This window comes from Eublepharis macularius, chromosome 12 (assembly GCF_028583425.1).
Source record: "Eublepharis macularius isolate TG4126 chromosome 12, MPM_Emac_v1.0, whole genome shotgun sequence".
NCBI classification, from domain to species: Eukaryota; Metazoa; Chordata; class Lepidosauria; order Squamata; family Eublepharidae; genus Eublepharis; species Eublepharis macularius.
The window spans coordinates 39,424,248-39,446,395 of NC_072801.1; the positions used below are offsets into that span (position 1 = coordinate 39,424,248).

Here is a 22,148-nt window from a genome sequence, read left to right on the forward strand (position 1 = left end):
CATACGGACCCCGCCCTTCTGCGCTTCCAGCTCCACCTGCCCTTCGCTCTCCAATCAGAAAGCCTGGACTGTAGACACCAAACCGGGCAGGGCAGAGCTGGGCGGGTTGGAGAAGGAGAGGCTCCGCCCCCTTTCGAGCGGCGCGACCAATGAGAGCGCGAGGGGGCGAGGCCTGTGTCCATGGGGACCAGGGCTGGGCTCAGGCAAGGTCTCTGTTCACCCCCATTGTTCGCCGGAGCGAGTCGCTCGGAGCGGGGCGGAGTGAGAGGCGAAGAAGGGCGGTGGCGACCGAGCCGGGCAGGTGGGTTCTTGGTTGGGAAGGGGGGGAGGGGGCATCCTCGGTGGTCTCTGGGAGGAGGGGCTTTCTGGGCGCCTTTTGCGCGTGGGAGTTCGTGCGAATGCTCTTGACGGTCGGGTCCATTCTGAGAGACTAAGAAGCCCCCCAAGGGCTGCGGGGAAAGGCTGGGGAAAACATGTCTAGAAGAGAGCTATGGTGCTTCCCTCTTAATAGTAAAGTAGCACCTGGGAAGGGGAGGAGAGGGGAGAGAAGACCTGTGTTGGGTCCATGAAGGGCAAGGGTGTGGTGGCAGGGGAGCCGATCACCTGGAACTTCCCCATAAGCTCATTGGAGGGACTTGAGGTTATCCTTGGGGCGCCCGTCGTTCCTTTAAAGGGTCCGGGGGGGGGGATTGAGAGTGCCCCGGGAGAGTGTGCGTGTGTGGAGGACCCTGTGGGCAGGGGTGATTTGGAGCGGCTGGTTGTAGGGAGCAAGTGGTAGGTCGATAGGTGAAGGAAGTCCAACGGGGTGTCATCTGAGAGTTGGGGTGGGGGTAAGGCTTGTGGGAAAGGTCACCCCTGACTTGAAAAGAGGAGGAGTTGTCATCCTCTTCTCTGATGGTTTCTTGAGCTGATGGGACCTTGTATTCGCGGTGGAGTTGTATAATCCATGCATGGCTGGGTGGTTAGAGGTGAAGTGCCCAGGTGAGTGGGGGTGGGTGGGTGGGTGGGGTGGAGTTGATGATGGCTGGTAAAGAACTGTGTTTGAGCAGTAGTGAGTCTGTTACTGGGACAGGAAAATGGTGGGAGATTAATAAGGGGAGAGCCGGAGTTTGAGATTAGGGGTCAGCAGGAGTGACTCAGGCTGTTGGTAAAGTTTTGTAGAGGTAATGTTTCTATACCATCACTGGGGATGCCTGGCCATAGCTAAAGCTTGGGGTTGAGTGGGGACATTGTATGTGCGAGGTGGAGATGTTTGAGTCCATTACAGACTCTGGGCTAGAAGAATTTTCCCAGGAGGAAAGAGCAGGTAGCAATTGGGAGGGGGGGCAATGTGGGAGCCAAGACCAAGTTGCAAGCGATAGAGGGAGGGTAGTGAAACTTACACTGGAGCGAATGTCTGTGTGCATATGAGGAGAGGTTTATGCATCAAGAATTACAAGAAGATTCCTTTTGTTCAGAGCTCCTGTCTGGATGTGTGTGTGTAGGGGGTCCCTTTGAGGTTGTACAGTGTTCCCCCTGAAAAACATGGGGTGTTCGCAACATGCAAGAGAGAATAAATTTTAGTTGGAGAAGATTCAGGCTCTGAAAGCAAAGATGCTAATTTACTGAAGATGAGCAAAGCAGTAGTTGTGGTGTGTGTACATTCTGTTGGGGAGGGGGTTGTCCTTATTTATTTATTTTTGGAATTTACAAGAATCTCCTTATATGACATTGAGTTTCTGCATCTTCTAGATTAAAAGGAAGGGATGAAGCAATTAGGGCAGTTGAATAATGCAGCCCTTCTCAAGTGGGGTGGTGTGTGTTTTCTCTGTATGTTGAGAAAAGCGGGTGTCCGCTAAAAGGTTGTTGTATGGTTAATAATGCGTCTTTGTAAATAGGGGAGGCTGTAAATCTATTAGCTTGCTACATAGTTCAGATTTCTAAAGGTTGTGGAATTTGGTGGTACTGTTCCTGTGTTGAGCTTTCAAACACTGCTGTTTCATAACCCAACTTTTCTCTCCCAGACACACCCTTTGATCGGTGTTCTCCCAGAAGCAAATTTCTTCAGCCATTTTAACTAGTCTTCTATTAAATCAAGAAGAAACTCTGTACACAACTTAGAGAGTGGGAAGGAATGTCCTTCGCTCCCACTACTGCCTTCTTCTGAACTTCAGGTTATCAAAGTTCATATGATGGGGTTTCAGACACATTTAGGAGTGCGGAATTTCCAAATTTTTAACGTCTGGAAATGTTTAGTGAAATGTAGTGAAAATGTTGTGCCAAGAAAAACCAAGCAGTAAAAAAAATTTACGCTTCTAGTTAATACATTTGTGTTTAATTCTCTAGAGAAGTACTCTCTCCCAACTAAAGGTATATTTAAAGGGTTCTTTGCCTTTACCTTTATAAAATATCAGAGAAATGCTATATAAAACCTTTGCTTGTTGTGGAGAAACTGACAATTGGTTAATTGACTTGTGATGACTTCAAGGAAGTAATTTTGTTGCCAAAAATACATGTTCTTCAATAGGCATCTGTATAATTGTGTTCTAATGTGTATAATTGTGTTCTAATCAAAATAGTTAATTGCGGAGTACAAAATGTTTCTGCATTAATATGGATATCAACGCCATTATAGCTTATGGAGTGACAGATTCTTTACAAATCACCTGAATCCCTCTTGGATCAGAGCTGAAGAGGGCTGCTTCTGAAGGGGGAAACAGGGTTTTGATGGGAAGTTGGGAACTGGGAGGGTTTTTTTTAAGGTACTGTGGAAATCCATGCTTTCAGTTTAAAGGCAACTGATGTAAAGTGAAGTTGGCAAAAAAGATACAGACTTAATTTATCAATGCTGCTTAGTTTCTTCTTGATCACCAAATTATGTGAAAAGCTCAGCAAGGCTAACAAATCCTCATTATCTCTTCCTTAAAATTCTCATGTTTATCTGGGGGCCTGGGGCTGGTAATCTGTGTTTTGCTGGTATTTAATTATTGCTTTAAAAAAAACAAGCTTGCAAAGAGAGCAGTGGACTTCTTGATAGCTGCAGAATTGCTATTGGTTACCAGAGGGGGTGTAGTCTTGCATGAACCTGTATCTCCTTATTCTAACCCATTCTTTGGCACTCCTACTTATTTTTTTTACATACTTTGCTGATAGAAGGGTAGATCTCTGGATGAAGCTGTTCCTAGTGCTGTTGCTTCAAGCATAAGTGTCTTGACATGTTTGTTCTGTGACGCAGCTCTATTATTACTTTTTAAAAGAGCCAGAACGCTAGGCACTTTGCTGCTTTGTCTGTGAGCTGAGTGAGTCATATGGGAATCTTGGTGTGTTTCGCAAGAAGCGGGCGGCGTATTGGTGAAGGAAATTAGAAGCCAAGAAGCCACTGCCTGCCTGTGTGTTCTATCCTGTCTCTTCCATTTCCCTTCCGCCTCCCACCCCCAACAATTCTTTTCTTTGGACAATATTGTGTGCTTATATGAAAACCAGGAGGGAAGGAAGTGTGCATTTGAAGCGGAGATCTAATCCTAATGCCTCTGTTGTGGAACTTCCATGACCTTGGATAAGCAGCTCCACTGTGCAATTCATGTTAGAAAGATTACGTGCTACTTGTAGATGTGCAGGGGTGTATAATTATGCACTAAAAAGGAATCTTGCATTCTAAGGTTGGAAAAATGAAACAAGATAATTGACTGAAATTGTCAGTCCAAACTCACACCTGTTTAACTGACATAACTTAATCTGACTATCCTGTTTAATTTTTTCCAGCCTTAGCATACAAGAATTATTTTTAGTGCATAATTATACACCTTTTAACTGTGTGTGTGTGAACTTTGGTTGTGTGGCCAATTTTAAAATCCTTGTGGATCTCTTTAGGCTAGAGTTGATGTAATTCTGTGAATAGAATGTCAAACATGAAAGATGTGGACTTGAGTATCTCACTTTTGCCACAAAGCCTCTTTCCCAGCCTGAGCATATAGAGTTCTGTAGCTCACTTAGAGTGTTATAAGTGTTTTATAAATAATTAATAGCAACAATTTAAAAAGGTGTGAGAAATAAGTGTGACACCCTACGATCCCTCCCATATTTCTTCTATCCTGATTTTAAGTTGCATGTTCATCTGCAACTTTACTCTTTCCAGGGAGAGTACTTGTAGGATATTTTCCTAACCATGAGGTCTAGAAGCATGCCACTTTAGTCAAGTGTAATGTGTAAGTCTTGGGGCTCTGTATTGGAGGTTGTGCTCTGTAACCCGATTATTAGGGTCGCCAGCCTCCTTATGGTGGCTGGAGATCTGGAATTACAACTGATCGCCATAGCGATCAGTTTCCCTGGAGAAAATAGCAGCTTCAAAAGGTGGACTGTGTGGCATTATACCCTGCCCCGCACCCTCTCCAGACTGAACCCACAAAATCTAAAAAAAAATTCCCAACTTGGAGCTGGCAACCTTAACAGTTAAAGTTGTGAGTACTTCTCTAGGGTGATTTGGATGGGGAAGCCTATACATTCTTCAGATTATGAATTTCATCATAATCTGCCTGTATTAGTGATCTTAATAGAACCTTTACGCATTCTGCCAGTGTGCAAGCACCAGGAGTTGGTATTTCTTTTTTAGCACTTCCCCAACTTATCTCCCCACCCCCTAGTCTTGAAGCTTGGGCCTCATTTCCCCCCATATCTCCTTGGAACTGCTGAAAAGTTTCAGCTGTCCTTAGAGGCAAGTTGGGGATTCCTTTCTTTACTGCTGGTTTCTTAATCCTGGCAGAGGGTAAGGCAATGGGTTTTTCTAACTGCATTAGCCAGATGATTTGCTTAATTAATCAGGTTTGCAGCACAGATGAAAGGATAAAGCTGGGGTGTTGCCTGGGAAAGGAGAAGCTTGGTTGTAAAGATGAGCCTGGAAAAGAAAGTGATCCAATCTGGAGGGAAAATCATTGTAATAAAATACATGGGGACATGTTTGTGCAAGTGAAACAATCTGCTTTCCTCAAACATTCAGGCTTAAGCTATGTGAAAGAGGGGCTGCCCGCATTTTAAATTCTGTGTGGAATTCTGTGACTTTAAAAGTCTCAAAGGTGTTGTGGGGGGGGGGGGGAGTGTTGGAGCCAGACGGTCAGTGGAAATTGTTGTGGGAGGTGCAAGTTCCAGCAAACACCCTGCTGTTACAGAGCTGATATGGTGAGACTTCTTGGGAAACCAAAGCCAGATAGGTTAGTCTTTACGATGGACAAGGTTACAAGGTTAGGTGATTCCCCTGGATGGATGGTAAAGGCCCAACTTCCATAGTTGTGATAGCAGAGGCTTTGTTTCCCAAGGTATGTCCCTCTTGGAGTGAGTCGTACTAGGATTCTGATTTGTGGGAAACAAGTTCTTTACAGCACTGTCTGCTATATTATTTTGTTTTGTGTTTTGAGCCTAAACATTTTGGAAATACTAGGAAGTCTGTTCTTGTTTGGGCTCCTAGGTGTTTGGTGGGAGACAGAATAGATTAAATACTCTGTGTAGGAACAATTAATGATGTATCTAAAGCATCTCTAGTGGGATTTGAGTTGCTTGGTGTTTGCACAGGGCAAATGAAAGATATGCACTTTAGGAGTAAAGTTTCTTTAGAGTGGGGTTTTCACAAATGACATGGGGATTAATATTGATGGGCTGGAGGTCAGGGAACAATCCTGGATGAAAGAATTGGGTTGGTATTAGTAGTCACAGTGGAATTTATTTCTTTATACCTTGCTTTTCCCCATAATGGGACTCAAAGAGCGGTGCACCGTTCTCCTCTCCTCCATTTTATCCTCGCAACAACCGTGTGAGGTAGATTATGCTGAGCATGTATGACTGGCCCAAGGTCACTCAGCAAGCTTCTATGGCAAGTGGGGATTTGAACTTGGGTCTCCCAGATCTCTGTCTGGCTGTAATCGAATGATAACAAGAAGGGTGGTAGGGCAAGTGTGTCACAAGAGAGGAGCCGATACCCAGGACAGGAGCAAAAGATCTGTCACATAAGCATCATAGCTTTTTAGAGAAGGTGACTGTATTTCCTGAGACTGATGTTTAACAGTGTTGAGGGCTAGAAAGCTGTGCTGTCTTCCTAAAATGGGAAGTTTAACCTATGAAAGCATGCTGGAAGGTGACTTATTTATTTATTTTGCCACTTGTATTGTAGCAGTCACAGTACATATCTGTTTCCTTGACATTTTGTGTCTGTTCTATGGCAAATGCTTGTTTAATTCTCTGCCTAAAATCAAACGTTTTGTCCTTTTTCCAGAGAAAAGACCAGCTTGTGAGGCAGCTTGTAAAACAGTTTTGGCATGTTTTGAAACTGGCAGTGATAAGTGTTCAGCTTAGCATTTTGAATGGGTTCATACAGATATAAGCTATGATTCTTTGCTGAGGTACCTGGGAGTAAGCCCCACAGAACATACTAGCTTGTATGTCTGAGTAAAAATGCATAGTATTTGGTTTTTGTATTATCAAACTAATGTATGCAGACACATTAAATTAATAAAGGGTATAACAAAGTCCTGCAAACTTGAAAAAATGCCTAATCAAAAAAATTTCAGTCTTGTTGAGCAGAAAGTCCAGTATAGAGATTCCTGCATTTTCATCCTTTGTAATAACTTGTGTATTTTATTGTTCAGTATAACTATGCTACTGCTGTAGTGTTATAAGGAAGGATTTCTGAATTAACAGGCAGGGAATGTATTTTTACCTCCCTTGACTTTGTTCTCTATTCTGTTTTTGCTCCCCAGAGTAGTAAATTCTTGGTAAGATTCTGATTTTTTTTCTATGTGCTAAGGTGGAAGGCCCCAAACTTCTGCAAAAAATTGGGATTGGATGCGGAGGCATATGTAAGAAATCCGTTGAACTAGATTGCCTCCTTTAAACTAGCAACAGCATAAAATCTCTATTAAGGTGTACGAGTGGGCGGATGTGCATGATGCCTGCAGCATTTTGGCCCCACTTTCTGTGGAGGTCTTTCACTTGTGTCCCCCTTAAGGTTAAAATGGGATAGAAGCTGTTGGTCAAGTACAGCAGATGACTTGGCCATATATTAATTTCTGAAAAACAACAAGCTTTGCATGCTGCCTAAATTGGCCTTGAACTTTGAGGACCAGTGATGTTTTACAGGATAAATTGATTTCGCTGTTTATCCAGAGCTTGTCTCCAGGTGAACACCATAACGTTTGAAAGTTAATCTGCATGTCTTTAAACATGTAGTGGCTGTTGTCTAAGGAGCTGTAACCAGTCGTGGCTCCTGTCTTGTGCACATTATGTTCCCATATGTATCCCAAAAGCAGGAAACACCTGTCACGTGAATTATCCATAAGCCCTGGAAATGTTGTCCTTGATGAGAGCTCCTGCCTCTTGACTTCAAAAAGCTGACTGGGATAGACTTCAGCATCTTGTTGACTGACAGCTCAATAAAGGTTAATGTTTTGTTTGTTATTCCTGTGCATTTAACCTACGTTAATTACTACAGGTATCTCCGTGGAGATGGCTATTGAGTGAAGTGAAGTCATTTTCGTGCTTCAGCACACAAATGACTTGGTTTGGCAAACCTTAACGCGCTCCCTGCATGTAGAGATGCCTGTAAAGTGTTTAGAGCCACAACATCACAGCGAAGCACCCCTTTCATAAGGGGGGGGCATTACTCACTTGCGTTTTTTTTAAGAAACACATATATTAAAGCCTGTGGTTCATAAATGAATAGATGGCTCTAACAATGGATGCAATGAAAGCTTTCAGCCCATCTAGTTCATGCTGATGTTTATCAAAGTAGGCCGTAAAAAGCTTGGAAGACTCAATTAAACTGTCTTTGGAAATGTGGGCCGGGTATTTCATCAGCCTGGAAAGCTTCCCGACGATGTCATGAAAAATCCATTTCCCTGCAAATTTGGCTTAAATTAACTTGGCTGCTTTTAGTTTTCTTGGGAATGCAGGCCCTCCCCCCCTTTAATGTATTGTTGATAACTTTGACGTTTCGTAGCTTTGTTTCTTAGCAAATAGATTCAGTGAGTTTGCTTGTTACGGAGGTCAAACTAGTTCAGTTGTAGAAACAGTAAGCTTTTTGTCTGGAAGTATTCTTCCAGGAAAAATGTCTTGAACATCTGAGTATTGTGGAATTGCTACACAACAGCCGTTTCTGAACAATAGATTTTTATGGTCTATTGTCTCAGCCATCCATGCGATGGGTGTGTCCATGGTTACAGGCTGTTGCTGAAAAAGGTATCTTGCCTACGTTTTGGCTGGTGCCACTGTTCATCATAGACTAATGTGTACATAGGTCTCTAGCCATTTTGCTCCTGAGGCTCAAAGTGGATAGCAAGTTTGTGTTTGTGCTGTTCAGGAAAATAGAGACCATGAGAAAACAGTCATTACTCATAACCTATTCAATCCACAGTTCTGTTAGTTTAGGTAGACTACTTTTACAGTTTGCAGGACTGATTTTGCGATATTGAGATTTTTTCCCCAAAAGCTGTTAGAGTTGTATTTTCTAGCATTGTGGCGCTTGTGTCTTCAAGACCACAAAACAAATACGGATTTCCAGTTGATGAGGTCAGCTGTTGATTTGACAGAATGACCCTTGGTACGGGCTGTTCTATGCAAGTTGCTCGGCTGTGACAGTTAACCTGTTAGGTGTTGGGGTTTGGCTTGCTTTTTTGTTTTGTTCCTCTTAATTTTAGTGCTGTCTTCATGACTATGCAGGACTATACCTCTTATGTTATAGCCTGGCATACAGTTCTGTTACAGTTGGAAAGCTTAACTGCATGAAATGCATAATAGAGAGGGGGGGGGAAGAGTCTAAAGCCTCACTTGAACTAAATCTTGGTGCCCAGGTGCTCCCTTTACAAATTTCTTCTTTAAAATATATTTGTGGTCTGTATTCAGTCCATAGATTCTCAATGTGGTTAACAATTCTTAAAAGTCATAATAATAATGAAAACTGTGTAACAATAAATATCGAACATTCTTGCTGGTATAAAAAGGAACCAACAGTAATTTAAAAACTAACCCATCAGCAGCAATACAATATAAAACACATTATAATGTAAACCAATATAAAAGCAGCATAAACCTTTTATAAGAATCAAAGATTTAAAAGCAATGGAAAAGTATAAAATCAACTGAGGAGAAAAAACCCCAAAACCAAGCAAGACTAATATTAAATTAAAAAAACTGGGGCAATGGAGCAGTTGGTACTCAGTTTGGGGGCACAAACAACTTTTTAAAAAAGCTACCAAAGAAGTAAATGTTACCTGGTACCAAAAACTCATCAAGGTCACCATGGAGGAAGTCCTGTTGCTTGCGGCTATACTACATTTATATTCAGCCATTTTTAGGGTATAACTTAAGAGCGGCATGGAGGCCTACCATAAAGCTCCAAAGTAGTCTTCCATCTGTGCACTGACTTCTTGCTTAGCTTCCGTGAGGTTGCTGTTTCCATGGCCTTCCAGCTGCCCCCTATTTCTTTATTTATGCTATGTGTTTAACATAAATTTATGCTGCTTTTTAACAATAAACATTAGTAATGCTGGTTTTGATGGCAGCCAAAGGGGTTTCAAATTGTGTGGAACCAAAGAGATGTTGTATAGCAAATCAGCCTCCTGCTTTGTCATAGCCTGAAGCTGTCTGTTGGTGAAATGGTAACGGGAACATAACCAGACTTAAACATAGGGGCTGTGGCTCAGTCGTAGAACATCTGTTTGGTATTCAAAAAAATTCCAGGTTCAAACGCTGGCATCTTCAGTTGAAGGATTTCTTATTAGACGATGTAAAAGACCTCCTCCTGAGACCCTAGAAAGCTACTGCCAGTCTGAGTAGACAATACTAACCTTAATAGACCAAGAGTCTGACTCAGCATGAGGCAGCTTCATGAGCTTTGAAGAGGGGAGCAGGTTTGTCTGTCTTCCTACTTCTGGGAGAGGAGAAAGGCGGTTGGTATACTTAAGCAGCAGCTGAAGTTCAGGCAGCATTGTGATGCCTTTTGGAGTAATTTCAGCTACATGATCATGGGATGCATCGTAGATTATGGGCAGGGGTTCTAGAAAAAGCTGGCAAGATTGCATCTGTCCATGGAAAGCCATTTGCCTTCAGTAGAAGATCTATCTTGTATTGCTGTTTAAAACAATACACTTTGACAGAAGTATGACACAGTGGCAACCTGCGGTAATGTGCAAGGAATGAAATAAACTTGCCTATAATTTTTTTGAGTGCTTGGGTTTTTGTAAGGGTGTTTATAAGCAATGTGTGAAACACTAAAATTGTTGGGTCGGCTGCATTGGCGATTGCTCATGTTCATCTTGTTTTGGTTCCAAATAAAGTCCTGCTTCTGTCTAACTTTTTGGAGACTTCTTGTGACAATGTTGAACCATTCCCCATCAAGGCTCATATTAGAGCCAAGTCTGCTCTGTCCTGCTTTATGTCTTATTCTGGCTGCAAACCAGCCCAAAGATAGAGCAGGTGGTGTTTCCACCTTTTAAAATGGCTTTTTGCTAGCAGTTGGAGATTTTGAGAAGTTTCCCTGATCCCAGAACAACTGTGGTTATTAAGGATGTTCAGTGCAATCTTTTCTGTTACCAGCAGCTGGGCTTGGAAAGTCAAATAAGCAACCTTCCAGAAACCTCAAGGCTGTCTCCAGGTGTGTACGTGTCTGGGTGTGAAGTCATTGGGCTGCTTTAACGGGTAAAGAATTCACTTCCAATTTGTATCAGCCGTCTATGGGCTTCGTAATATATGTAAGTGCTGCCAACCTTGGTCAAGCAAGTGAGTGGTTCCCTCTAGCTCTGTTTTTTGATCCCAGTGAAGGAAGAATGCAGCTAAAAACAGCCAGACAAAGATGTGGGTGTGGTAGAGTGCTATTTCTCTTTTTTAAAAATCAAGTGTATAGTCATCATGACTGTAGAGAAAAGAAGCGTCTGTGTAAGGGCTTTGAAACTAGAAGAGGTCTGAATTTGGCTTCCAGTGACCACATCATTCTTGGCAGTGCCTCATGGATGGGCTGTGACTAGACATGGGCACGATCGGAATTACGGACTGAAAATTGCCCCGATTTTGGCGTTTGCGCCATCGGGACCGGGCTGATCGGTTCCGTCCACGGCTCCCGGTTCAGCACTCGGGTGGGGCGCTCTATCGGGTCTCAATCGGATCAATCGGTTTACGTTCGGGATTGCAGTCTGCAGACAGTTTGGCGCCAGCCGTCTATTCCCGAGGGAACAGAGCCCCGTGGAAACGGAGCCTGGGGAATGCCGGAGCTGTTTGCCCTCCTTCTGTCGCCCTGGAAACGCGAATGGAAGCCCAGCTTTCCTTGATCAGCAGGGCTTCCTTCCAACCACGGAGCAGCCAGAAAAGCGCGCGCCCCTCTCGTCCATTTGGGAGAAGAGAGGGGAGGGCGGGGGAAGGGGGTGTTCTTCTGTAGCCATGGGCACGCGAATCTCATCCCTGCAAAGCCTGAGAGGCAGCTCTTACGGCCAAACAGCCCTCCTGCGTAGCAGACCCAGGCTTTATAAATAGCCATGTGCTGTGCAACAAAGTTTCACTTTCCGCTCGCGGGTGGAGTGGGACAGAGGCGAGCTCTCGCTTGCCGCTTTTGGAGGGAGAACGCACAAGAGAGAGAGGGGGGGAGCTTTAGCTTTGGGCTTCAGCGGATAGGGAATTAGGGAATAGGGAGCTATCTCCTCTGCTTCCAGGGCTGCCGTCTAGCTCTGGGGCCAAGCTCAGTGGGCACCTCCTTGGCTGAGGGCTCACACATTATTACACACTCTAGTGCCTGGTCACTCTGGTCTGGGGGAGTGTTGGTGGTGGGGCGCCCTCCCGCGTCGGCCTTCCCGATTCTGTATCGGAAATGGGACTTGATCAGTGAGGTTCGGGTACCTGGGTTTGGCGCCGCCGCGGAATCACGATCAGCTAAATCGGGATTTTTTTTTTATCGTGCCCATGTCTAGCTGTGACACACCAGTTCTTTGCTGCTGGACTACTACACAGCAGCATGACATACTATGGGGTATTCTTGATGACCATGCATGGAATTTCTTCTCGGTCAGATTAGTTCACAGTCCTGTCCTCTGTGTACTCTTATGCTGCTTGCTTGGTGCCTCGGATGACTTGCTTTGCTAGTGATCTGAGATGCACTTGTTCTTCGTGGCACTTGGTGCCTGCATGGAATTGGCTTGATTTGTGCGCATACTGGTGTCCAGATGGTCTTATGTGCTGCTGGAGGTTTGTCTTCCTAATAGCTAGGTCTCATTTGGTTTCTGTGTGTCACACTGTTCCTTGCATACCAGATCTTATGCTACACCCTTTCTTTGGGATGGGATGCCAGGGGCATTTAAGAAATCTTCATGCAAATAAGCATTAATACTGATTCTGAACCACAGAGTTGGATTGGTTCTTGATATTCAGAAAATTAAAATCCCTTCTGTGTTCAAAACTAGCTTTACCCATTGGATGCATAAGTCTGTAAAACAGCAGTTCATAGAATTCCTTTTCTGTTTACTTGAATGCTTGTGTATATCGTTAAAAAAACCCACTAGAGATGTAAAAGTAAGCCCTCACTCTGATCTTTGTACATGGATTGGTCAGCTTGGCACATAGGGTATTGCCACACAGGATCTTGGGAAACTGAAGACAGTCTGGTGTAGTGGTCAGAGTGTCAGACTAGGACCTGGGAGATCTCTGCTCTGCCATAGAAGCTGTTTGGGCGACCTTGGGCCAGTCACACACTCTCAGCCTAACTTCGAATTCCTACTCTGCCATGGAAGCTCACTGGACCATTCTCTCTCTCTCTCTCTCTCTCTCTCTCTCTCTCTCTCTCTCTCTCACACACACACACACACACACACACACGCACACACACACACACACACACACACAGAGTTATTGTGAAGATAAAGTGGAGGAGAGGAGAATGATGTAAGCTGCTTTGGGTCCCCCTTGGGGAGAAGGGTGGGGTATAAATGAAGTAAATTAATAATAACAGAAGTAAATGGTCTGGAGAAGAGGGGTAAAAATGGCAAGGCCTGTTTTTCCTCCAGCCTTCCTTAATCCCTGTAGAGATGTAGGCTGCAGAAGATGAATGTCCTTGCCAAAAGGTAGGAAGTGAGTTTCATGGTGCAAAGGCAGTCCTCGCAGCTGAGCTACTGTGGCCATGCCTCGCATGTGAGATCCACAGGAGTGCGGTGTTTTGCATCTTCAGTTTTTTGCTCCCTGCTGTAAGTTTTCTTAGCCCTTGAGTTAACATTCATGCTTGAGGTGATGTGCAACAGTCCTAGAAAACCTTGATGTTGCTTCAATGGCCTCACGCAGTGAGCTGCGCGCACTCAACTGTCACACTGTCTCTGTGTGGAGACACACGTACGGCACGCAAGCTGCAGGAGTGATCGGCGCCTGTCAGCTGTGGTTAGGTTGACAACCAAAGCACCACTTTCTCCTCCCTCACCTGTGGGGCGACATAAGCCACTTGCAGAAGGCCGGAGTGTGGAGAGAAATCCAGCTGGGGCCATTTTTATGTGAACTATTGCTTCAGTTTCAGACTCTCTTCATGCTTCAACTCCTGCAGTGTTCTCTCTGACAGAGGAATGTGAGTGAGGAGGCAGCAGGAATGCAAACTCCTGTTAATGAGTAGTGGCTAACCCTGCTCTTAAATTGATTGTTCTGGTGAATGTTACCGGAATAGGGTCTGTTCCATCCATTACCCAGGTGCCACATCTTGCATAGCAAGAGTGACAGCTCCTCTCTAAAAAAGTAAGCCAGGAAGGAACTTTAGTATAGCTTCCCATGATTTCCTTAACATGAGCTTCCCTGCAAGGAAAATGTGTCACATAGTTATACAAGAGGGCAGTAGTCTTCCTCCTTTCCAGACCTGAGACATACCTTCAATCCCAGGTTGGTTGATTTATTTCATTTATAGTCTGCCTTTCTTGCTGAGGCTCAAAGCGGGTTACAAGATGTAAAGTAGTAAATCAGACAGCATAAGACAACCAATGAATAATGCAACAGGACTAAGATTACAGAATTAAAGAACAATGCAAACTATCTAAGGTAAAGGTAAACTGTAAATAATACAGAAGGTGGGTTACAAGGTATAAGATGATGCAGTAAAAGCAGGTGACACCTACAATCGTCATTAAAGCAGACTGTTCCATTACAAAGGTACCCACCTAGACATTGCTGCATGGACATGGTGGGCCATCACATGACATCAGTTACTTGCTGGGAAAAAGAGAAGCTAGAGTCAGAACCTGCCCAAGTTAAAAAGGAATAATCTCCCCTGACGAATGACCTTATCTTGCTGTCCTGCTGCTCCTCTCAGTGTGTTCCAAGGGAGGCAGGTCAGCATGTTGTCCTTGCTCTTTATTTATGCACATCCATAGGTCCTTCCAGAGAGCAGCAAAAAGGGGAAGAGCTGTATAGGGGATTGCAACCCATTAGGTGGGGTGAAGGTCCTAGCTCATGTGTTGAAGACCACACCGTCAGCTAAGCTGCTGCGGATGCAAGGTCTGCCCATTTGAATAACTTTGCTTTTTGCCTGTGTTCAAATGAGTATAGCTCCTGTTCCTTCAAAACTCTCAGAGGTGAACCAGGTGCACTTTTCAGTGTAAACATGTAATGAATAAATGGTGTTGCATCTGGCTGGCTTTCAAACGGTTCTTTAATTGGCCCAGTGTTTTTGCCCGAGTTTTCCTGAAGTGGTTGAAAAGAAAAAGAAAAACCCTAGCGGTTGGATGTGGCCATTCACACACCACAGTGTAATTTTCTCCAGGACTCTCCTTCGCTTTCCATGTAGATGAGACATATAGAAATCCCTGTAGAAGAGCCGGTCTCTACAGAACTGGCATGTGTGGCTTTGCCCTTCTTCCTCAAAGCGTCTTACAGGCAGCTGCAAGCTCCAGCTCCTCTGGTTACTTATCTAATGCATTTTCTTTCAAGGTTGCAAGCATGTTACTTGGCATGTTACTGCTTGTTCTAATAAGCCTTTTGTTAACATTTGCCTGCTGTCATAATTTTGGAGAAGGAAGAGCTCTGGGGAGGAAAGGTTTTTCTTCAATAGAATTCATTGGGCTGTGTAGCTGACTCAGTGAATCCCCTGGAACTTGGAAGCTCTTGCAGTCTGCATGGGCTACTTTCGTGCAGCAGACTGTAGAATGGATAACTTTCAACTTCTAGGATGGTGATACTCAGTGACTTGGGACTTGGGAGCCACCTGTGGCTCTTCTGAGCAGTGCTTCCCACATTTTAAGAAAGTTGGCAAGGTCCTGGCCCGGAGGGGCTTGCGGTTGCCTGCCAGGTGGTTCCCACTGTGAGAGAAGCCAAAGACAGGTAAGCTACAAGGTTCTCTCTGAGGTTCAGGTGATGTCCCCTGGTACATGCTAGGGGTGGAAGTAACTGTTTCTTTTTGGTTGATGGTAATTGCAAATATCTCTCAGCAAGCTGTGGAGTGAATATCAGTGATCTAGAGTTTTTGACTGTTCCCCTGACCCATCTTGTGCCCTTTATCTGTAATGTCTGATTTGTAGATTAGCTTTACTAGCGGGGTGTGTGTTAATTAATGAATATGAAAATGACTAATAGTTTTGGTTCAGGAGACTTTTTAACTTTATTTTTTAACTTCATTTATTAGTGTGGCCCTGTTGCTTTAGAAATTTGTTACAGTGACAAAAGCAAAAATGGGGGTGGGGGAGTTAGGATAGGATAAAGAAGGGAAATGGAGATTGAAGGCCATCTTTGAAAAGGGATCAAGAAGTAATGTAGTCCAGGGGTGTATCCTGTCATGGCAGTCTCTCTGGCATTGGTCTGTAGGCAGGTAGTATATTTTGCCAGCTGCCTGGTTTCCTCAAATTAGCACCTCTTCTCAGCAAAGGCAAAGCTCAAAAAATAGATGCTGTGTCAAAATGCAGAACGTTGGAAGCTGTGTTCTTTGAGTGAAACAGTATGCAGAACTTCAATTGTAAAGATGTGAAATTGCATCACAGGCTAAAATTTGTCCTGGGGCTGGTTTTTGGCCGTCCCTGATCTAGTACAACTCCAGGCACTTACAGCCTGCCTGTTCCTTTTATTCACATAGGTCCCTCAACGAAGCAAAACTTAATTTTGCATCTTATATAGGGAACTGTAAAACTTCTGTGAGATCCTCAGATCTCGAGCATGCGCCTGGCCCTGCTTGTACTTCATTAATTTTCCAAGGAAGTTTCAGATGACAATCAGTTGTTCCGCTTTGAAGTTTTATTATTACCCTCAGCCTAACACACTCTTCTTGTCTGAGATACAGCTGACGAATAGAAACTGCCTCCCTCCTGTCTCTTGGAATAATGTATATTTCATAAAATGGCTCTTCTGGGGGGAAAACACATCAGGAGACGCCAAGATGTTTCTAATTAGATAGAGGTTTGAAAGATCTGTTTTAAATCTTCCATCTTTGATTTTTTTTTTGGTCTCTCTCTCCTGTATATAGCCTGCCAGGCCTGTAGGCATTTCCTAATGCTTCAGTCATTTCATTTTCAAATGGTGTTCAACAATACAGGCAGGAGGACACATTTTAAAGGTTGAAGCTCCTTAATACAGACGTGATCTTATGCAGATGTGTCATCATCATTTAACTAGCGCTTTAGGTTCGTGCTTTCTAACACTGGTGCAAAAGCATTTTTTAAAATCAAGAGTTAATTTTGGAAGCATGTTTCATATTTACATTATCAGGGTTTGGCTTCTTGTGAGAACCTGTACAATTAATTGCAATGTGGTTTTCTATGGAGATTTTAGGAGGTAGCGCAGCCTAGTGTGTTCATCCAGTTGTGCTCTTCTAAGATGAGTCTCATCATTATGCCATGACCATCTTTTTGGAGAAAGGGGAGAGAATATTGAGGGGTATGTGTGTGAGAGAGAGAAGGGGGAGAGAATATCATAACTCTACACAGGTCATTTCATAGAAAAGAGCTGGAGGAACTCATTGGCATAACTCATTTGCATATGCCACACCCCTTGCCACCGCCCAGAAGTGTCATTAGCATAATTGATTTGCATATGCCACACCCCCTGATATTCTGGCTGTTTTGGACCCAATACTGGCCATTCAGGGCCGAAATTGGGCCCAGAATGGCAAAAAGGGGCTGAAAATGGCTGAAAAGGGGCCCAAAATGGTCAGGATCGGGCCGCTGCTGAGTGGGAGAGTGATCCACCACCCGTCAGAGGCCCAATCTGGGCTGTTTCGGCCCCAATCCAGGCTGAAATGGGCCCAAAATGGCTGAGAGTCAGGTGGGTGGGGCCACCTGACATGTGACCCCTTTGGGGAACTGCCGGAACTGTGTTCCTGTGCGTTCCAACTTGAAATGAGCCCTGACTCTACAGCCATCCCATGTTGCATATTGGCATTCATCCTTGATCTGCATGGTGTAGCGGTTTAGAATGCTGGACTAGGCCTGGAGAGACAAGTTCAAATCTCTCCACTCTACCATTAAAATTGTTTGCCTTGGGTCACTCATGTGTGCTTGACTAACCTACCTCACAGGGCTGATGTAATGATAAAATGGTGGAAGAGAGAGCCATATACATAACCCTGAGTGTCTTGGAGAAATGGCAGGCTAAAAATATGATAGGCCCTAGATCTGGATATGTTGCAGGCAAATTGCCTAGTGGATGGAGAAAAGTTGGAAATGGTGTAACATTAGCTGTAATTTCAGGCTGGGGGAACAGCCATTTATTTATTTGTAAGGAAACTTGCCCTTACATAAACAAAAATCAGGTTTTTGGCACAAAAAGTTCACAGCTTGAAGAGTGCTGCGGTGGGGGGAAGGGGGAGGAATTGTGAACAAATGCAGTTAAAGAACGAAGACTTCATTCCCAGCTAAAATGAAATCTGAAGGAGGTGGCAGAGTGCTCACGTTTTGCAGAAAAGCTGGCTTTTCAGCAAAATATAAAAGGGAGAGGTGATACCTATGGGAGGAGGTTCTAGGCTGTACACTGAAGGTGTAGGCTTATTGTATATGGCTCTACACTACAGGGCCGATTCCAGACGGCCCTCCCCATGCCGAAACGTCGCGCGTCGTGTGGAAAACGCAAAATATCGTGTTTTCTCGCGCGAGTTTTGCGCGATGTTGCGAGGCGTCGCGCAAAACTCACGCAAGAAAATGCGATATTTCACGTTTTCCGCGCGACGACGCGCGATGTTTCGGCATGGGGAGGGCCGTCTGGAATCGGCCCAGGTTTTGCTGTATTGTTTCAGTTGCAGTCTCCCAACCCCACACCCTGTTACCTGCAACAGCTCTAAAAAACAGGCTATCTGTTTCCATGAGATTTTTGTGATCAAATACCTTTTCAGAAAACACTGCTTGTAAGCAAGTTGACGACTTGTAGCATCATGCTCCCAAGTTGCTTGTCTATTACTAAGAAGGAAGCTCATGGAGATGCGCTATCTTCTCAGCAGATTCAGGTGGTGGGGGCTAGATAGGTGGGTTTTACAAGCTTTCACAGAATACAATAGCTACTCCTAGTTTTAAATGCAGTACAAGATTAGCTGCAGTCTGGCTGGATTTCTCTATTATTTTAGATGAGAGCAAGCCCCGCTTATCAAGTGCTGTGGGTAATTAAATTCACTTTTTTCTTCAGTCTCTCTGCACGAGACATCTAACACATGAAGAACACATCAGGAGACACAATGGTAGCCAGGAAGGATAGTTTAAAAAGACAGAGCCGGCAGCAGGGCAAAGGCTTTGCTATACACCGGAGCTGTGTGAAAGGGCCGTGGAAATGCCAGAAGGGAAAATTCAGCCCATTATAACCTCTCCAGGTTCAAGCCTGGCAGTGGAAGGCAGCTCCAGCCCATTTCCATTCCTCGTTGCTCTCTGGTTGCGATCCCACACAGTTTTAGACTGGAGAGGCGAAGCTATTCAGAGCCAGTGCTAGAAGGAGGGCTTTTATTATGTGAGGGTGCTTGATGGTATGGCAGGATTTGTGGTGGTAGCCCTGATAGTTGAATGTTGTTCATATGTAGTTTTCATTTTGCATTTGGCTTTCAAACATGCTGTTGGGGGTGAATGGAAGCAGAAGAAGGGGTACGGCGTGGTCGCTCTGCTTTTTCAGCAGTGACAAATGCTAGAAGCTTTTAAGTGTTCTCTGGAGGCTAAATAACACATATGCCACACATTAGTTTGGCTGTGTTTGTTTTGTACGTTTGCATGCTGTGCAAATTCTTAATTCCTCTTCTGGGCTGCAAAATAATTGTTGATGGGGAGATGCAAAGCAGAGGTGCCCAGTCCTTCTGAAGCTTCCTCTTTGTTTGGAAGTGAGATTTTCTGTTGCGAGTAGCCAAATGCCTGGCTAAGAAGGGAGAGGAAATGTGTTTCTGTGGCATTAATGCTTTCCCTGTTCCATGGTAACAAATGTGATAGGGCATGAGTGGCCATGTACAGGTGCTGTCTTGCATTCTGTCAGATGAGATTCTCTCACTTCATGCAAGTTTGGTGATGTTAGTTAATAAACGAAAAAAACCCTCCTCCTTTGTTCGTTAGTAACCAGTCGCAGAGCTTCATGTTCAACCTGAAATGCTGCAATTAATCACAATAACTCCATCTGGATTGTAACAGGGAGTGTTTTTAATAAAAGAACAAACAGTGTCTTAAGAACATTGTAATTGCAGGCTTGTGTATTTTTAGAATGAGGTGTGCTATTTCCACCCTGGAAAGAAGGAAGAAAATGGGTTCTCCTTGTAACATGGCTCATTATCTCTTCTTTTCCATGCTCCCCCACCCCCACCCCGCCAAAATAATTTTGCAGTCAAAGGGGGGGGGGGAGATTTTAAAACCAACTGTGTGAATCCCATGATTTTGTCTGGAATGTGACGGCTTCTTGAGAGAACTCTGATTTTGTCACAGTTCGTGTAGCACAGTGGCTGAGCTAGGAACAAGAAAGTCCACAGTTCAAGTCCACACTTCTGCCAAGAATTCCGTGGGGGACCTTAGGCAAGTGATATTTTCCATTCCCCAGCCCCCTGCCCTGCAATATGGTGATGTGGGTCATATTCTCAAGGGCATTATAAGAGTTATGGTTAATGCATGTAAAGAGTTTTTAATACTCTTTAGTTTGGAAGTGTTAGTCATAATAATAGAGAGGCAAGTCCTCTTGTTTTTTGAGTACCTCCATGTACTCCCTCCTTCCCCGTCGACATATTTTTCTCTTGTGGAAGGAAAATAAAATTGTGAAGACATCATATGCTAACTTGCATACATTCATGTTATAGAATTTGAATATCCAAGATCCCACATTTGGAGCTTTACACAGAATGCATGCAACTGTGATGGAAAGTGGGAGGAAAGCAGGCTGCTTCGCATGGCTGTTGTATCCTAACTTAATTTTTACTTCCAGCCTGATTACATCTGGAAAGTTCAAGTGCTTCACAAGAAATTAGAAGCAACACCCATCAGTGCCTGACCTGTCTAGATGAGTTAATAATTTGTCACTAGGTCTCTGCCTGGGTGTCTTGCTGATTATTGTGAGGTTGTGTAAAATGGCCAAAGGCCTTTTTTTCTTTTACTAGCAGGGGTGGGGGGGACCTTTGGTTGGAACTACAGCATCCAAAAGCAGAGTGCACCACACATTCCTGAAATAGCATTTGTTTAGACAGATGTAATGCTTTGACAAGCACTGAGGCTCAGAAGAAGGTGGGGGGGTACAGTGTTTGCCCCTAATGGTGATGCAACCAGCACATGTGCTTCCTATTTATATCGCCCACTCCTCCCTGAAATGGAATGGCATGCGAAGAATCCTGAACAGCTCTTCTCAATTTGAGGCAGAATTTGCCAGCTCTTCCAGGGTGCCGGAAACTAGTCTGTCTAGCGTTCCATGGTTGTGCTGCAGCTGCCTCTATATCCATAAGATGAGAGTTGTTAATAGCCCACAGAGACCCTCTAGTGGCCCCCACACTCCTGTGGCATTTAAACGCCATATGTGCTGACTTGAGCACCCCGTATCCCTGATAATGTGTTCTTCATAGAGCCTAATCTATATGCAGCTACATAAAACCAGCAATTCTGGCTGTGGTTTTCCTCTCAGAAAATCAGCTTCAGGAGTAGACAGATTTCTGTGTAGAAACAGCAAGAAGAAGAGTGCTTCCCTTTTCCACTGCAACATTTTCTCCCCACATGACTCCCCCACAGGATTTCAAAAATGTGTTTAGATGCCAAAGCTGCACTTTGGAACCCAGTAGAGTTGCAGTTGCAAAGTGGCAGCCAGAGGGGGGGGGGGAATTGCCCTCTGCCCATTGCTTCACTGTTGAAGATGGCCCCTTCCCCCCTTTTGTGCTTGAAGTGGCTCTTAAAGAGTTTTGATTACCTAGGGTTTTTTGGAGCTGTTCCCTTAGACAACCACCCACCCGCTCACACACCCCTTTCCAAAGCAGTGAGGTATAGGAGTTTGCACCCTAGTAATTATATAGTGTCTGATAGGGTGCGGCAACTAACACTGAATCCTCTAATCTGGGGGTGGGTGGGTTGCTAGTTCTTTCTCCAAACATTTTACAAGCCCTTGTGACCCAATAAAAACTGGGGTGCTTATGGGGTAGGCAGGCCATCAAAAACGAAGCCACAGTGGAACCTGCTGCCTTCAAGCTGTACGGTACTGCGCATAGCATGATGTGAAATAGTGGCATTATTCTGTGTGGACGGAATCATTTGATTGGAAAATGTGCTGAATTCCCATGCAACACAGCCTAGAACACACCTTCATAAATGGCTTGTAATAAGTTGTAGGTGAGTTAGAGATTAAAGCTGGTCATCTTCTGGCACAGAACAATATGAATCTGAGCTTTCTGTTTTGCATATATTAAAAAGTACGTTTCTAGCCCTCCTTGATGAGTAGGGAAAAGTCCAGTTTTGGGAGGAACTACCCAGTTCTGGTCTTTCCGTGCTTCTGCTATCTTTGAATCGATGTAGCAGATCTAATATAGTTCTTAATTGTGCTATAAGACACCAGAATGAAAAATATTTCCTCTTTCTTGCTTTTTTGGGCAGGGGGGAAGAGAGGAGTCTTCAAAGGGACTTATGTAATTAAATACGTGTTGGTGCTTCATTTTGCAAAGCCTATTCCAATTCCACCTCTCCTGCATCCATCTCTTCACCTTCTTGTTTTTCGCGCATTTTACTGCCTTAATTCAACTGTCTGTGCAGCATTATCACTCGGCCAGGACACCGGTC

At 44.2% G+C, this 22,148-nt stretch overlaps 1 protein-coding gene across 1 annotated transcript in view; it reads left to right on the forward strand.

Moving 5' to 3' along the window:
* The first annotated feature begins 226 nt into the window (after window positions 1-226).
* Window positions 227-22,148, forward strand: part of JUP (junction plakoglobin) — a 62,913-nt gene continuing 40,991 nt past the window's right edge. The window contains exon 1 of the mRNA XM_054992557.1: window positions 227-301. The gene's annotated coding sequence lies outside the window, so the exon portion shown is untranslated. The remainder of the gene's footprint in view (window positions 302-22,148) is intronic.